The sequence below is a fragment of the Callospermophilus lateralis genome, chromosome 12, assembly GCF_048772815.1.
Source record: "Callospermophilus lateralis isolate mCalLat2 chromosome 12, mCalLat2.hap1, whole genome shotgun sequence".
NCBI classification, from domain to species: Eukaryota; Metazoa; Chordata; class Mammalia; order Rodentia; family Sciuridae; genus Callospermophilus; species Callospermophilus lateralis.
The window spans coordinates 28,754,243-28,757,647 of NC_135316.1; the positions used below are offsets into that span (position 1 = coordinate 28,754,243).

At 36.8% G+C, this 3,405-nt stretch overlaps 1 pseudogene; it reads left to right on the forward strand.

Moving 5' to 3' along the window:
• Positions 1-2,285: 2,285 nt before the first annotated feature.
• LOC143411759 (SS18-like protein 2 pseudogene) lies at positions 2,286-2,562 on the forward strand (annotated as a pseudogene).
• The last annotated feature ends 843 nt before the right edge of the window (positions 2,563-3,405 follow it).

A 3,405-nucleotide genomic window follows, 5' to 3' on the forward strand; every position in this document is an offset into this window, starting at 1 on the left:
GTCAAACTCAATAGTAAATGGTGAAAAACTTAAAATATTTTCTTTAAAATCTGGGAAAAGACAAGGAAGTCTATTCCCACCATTCCTGTGTAATATAGCACTATACATTACAGCCAAAGCAATTAAACAAGACAAGGAAATAAATGGTACAAAAATATGAAAGAAAGAAGGAAAATTATCACTATTTACAGATGATAAGATCCTAGAAGATCCAAAAAGTTCCACCAAAAGACCGTTAGAGTCATTAAACAAATTCAGCAAAGTAGCAGATTACAAAATCAACATACAACTATCAGTATCTTACCTGTTTACCAACAATGAATCTGCTAAAAAGAAATGAGTGAAATTCTCCCATTCATAATAACCTCAAACAAAAAAAAGAAGTAAAATAAAATACCTAGGAATTAATCTAACCAAGAAGGTAAAAGACCTCTACAATGAAAAATATGGAACAGTGAAGAAAGAAATTGAAGACCTTTGAAAATGGAAAGGTCTTGTATAGGCAGAATTAGTATTTACAAAATGGCCATACAACCAAAAGCAATATGCAGATTCAATGCAATCCCTATCAAAATACCAATGACATTCTTCACTGAACTAGATAAAAAACAGTCCTAAAACTCATTTGGAAGAGAAGAAGACCCAGAACAGACAAAACAATTTTAAGGCAAAAAAAAAAAAGCGATGCTAGAGGCATCAAAATACCTGACTTCAAATAATACTGCAGAGCTATTATAACAAAATCTGCATGATATAATACTGTATAATAATAACAGACACATAGACCAAAAGTACAGAATAGAAGACACACAGATAAAGACATCTGATTCTTGACAAAAATGCCAAAGACATACATTGGAGAAAAACAGCCTTTTTAGCAAATAGTGCTGGGACAACTGGGTATCCATATGTAGAATAATGAAACTAGACCTTTATTTCTCACCCTGCATAAAAATCAACTCAAAATAGATCAAAGACCTAGAAATTACATCAGAAACTCTGCAATTTCAAAAAGAAATCATAAGGTCAACACTCTATCATATAGGCACGGGCAACAAGTTTCTCAATAGGATCCCTAAAACTCAGAAAATAATGCCAAATTAATAAATGGGATGGCATCAACTAAGCTTCTGCATAGAAAAAGAAATAAGTAAGAATGTAAAGAGAGAACCAACAGATTGGCAGAAAAATCTTTAGTCTTTGACAGAGGATTAACATCAAGAATGAATATATATATATGAAATGAAGCACCAAAATTATCAAGTAATAAATGGGCAAATAAGTTAAACAGATGCTTCTCAAAGAAGCATGAAAAAAAAAGTTCACCATCATTAACAATTAGGGAAATGCAAAGGAAAACTAGACTGAGATTTCATCCCAGAACAGTCAGAATGGCAGCCATCAAGCATATAAACAATAATAAATGCTGGAAAGAATGTGGAGAATAAGGAACATTTTTACACTGTTAGTGGGATTGTAAATTAGTACAACCACTATGGAAATCAGTATGGAGGTTCCTCAAAAGACTAACAATGGAACAACTACATGACCCAGCTATACCACTGTTTGGTATTTATACTGAAGAATTAAAGTAATACTATAGTGATACATGCATACCCATGTTTACAGCAGTACCATTCAGAATAACCAAACTATGGAACCAGCCTAGGTGTCCATCAACAGATAATGGATAAAGAAAGTGCGGCATATGTATATAATGGAGTTTTATTCATTCATAAATAAAAATGAAATTGTGTCTTTTGCAAGAAAAGAGATGCAATATGAGAGCATTATATTAAGCAAAATAAACCAAATTCAGAAGGTCAAGGGTGTTTATGTTTTCTCTCATATGTGGAAGCTAAAAAAGAAAGAAAGGTGAGGGGTGTCTCATGGAAATCAAAGGGAGATCAGCAGAGAAAAGGGATCCGGTGAGAGAAGAAGCGAAGGAAAGGGGACATCCTGGGAGGTGATGTTAGCCAAGTCATAGTTACATTGTTTGCATGTGTCAATGTGTAACAACAAATTCTATTATTTGTACAACTATAATACACCAATAAAAAATATGGGGAATAAAAGAAGTGGACCTGGGAGGGACTGTCTTGAAACTTTCCTGGGACCCTCAAATAAAAATGGAGGGCAAAAGAAGTGGACTGTCCTTCTTTTTGAGAGGACCACTCCCTCCCTTGAAAGTGTTCCCTTTCTCCTTTCTTCTCCCTTCTAATAAACTCATTCCTGGCACTTCCGCACAGAGATAGCGTCTGTCTGGCTGCACGGTGGGCGTCTTTTTCCGAGGTGGGGTGCCGACCAGGGCCCCCAGCGATGTTGGTGGCCTTGGTACCTGACTGGATGAGGGGCAAGGCGGAAGTCAATCAAGAGACTATCCAGCAGCTCCTGGAGGAGAATGACCAGCTGATCCGCTGTATCGTGGAGTATCAGAACAAGGGTCAAGCGAACGAGTGTGTCCAGTACCAGCTTGTGATACATAGAAATCTCATTTATTTAGCTACCATCGCAGATGCCAGCCCATCCAGTACTTCAAAAGCAATGGAATGATCTTTCAGTTGTAAGGAGTAATTGAATGTAATCCATCTCCTGCAAAATCGAGACAGGATCTTTACCAACTCAACTGCTTAAAACATGAAACCCCTGGGTCTTTTTAAAATGTGAAAATGTGAAGAAAGCTACTAGTTTAACTATATTCTCGATGTAAATATTTATTTTAATAATTAATCAGATCCCCCAGAAAGCAGACCCCAGGTGTCCTCTTTCCTGAAATGGGAGTGTGTTTGGATAACAAAGACATCATGGGCATCTTCAAAACTACTCTTCAGTTTCAGCCTGTAGAGAAAACTGAGTAGGTGTTGGAGGATCAGCAGGAATTGCTGAGACTTCTGACTGAGCCTTTGCCAAATGGATATAGTAATGGATATAGTATCTGTGTGATCCCATCCAGTTTGTAAATGTGTTCCCCCTGACCCCTCTTCTCTTCTTGGGTTACTTTGAAATAAAGCTTGCTTTTCCACAAAAAAAAAAAAAAAAAAAAAAACCCTCATTCCTGTAACTCCAAGTGACTTGTCTGAAATCTTTCTAACTTGATCACAGGAATTGGGGTTTGAGAGGCAGGGGCTTTGCACTGCCTCCTTTTCCCAGAAGGCCCCAGCCCTGTAAGCATAAGATAGTATACAATCCCCACTCTCTGACCATCTCTTAGAGTCACATATTCTGTGAACTCCCATATACATCAGTGAACAAACATTGTCTTTTCTCTTGTTAATCTGTATTTTGTCAGTTTGATTCACAGTTTGAATCCAAACACTAAACTTATCTTTTAGATAAAGGTAGAAGATTTTCTTCTTCATGGTCCCAGGAGACAGTACTATTTCTGGTTATCACATCCAAGTCTCT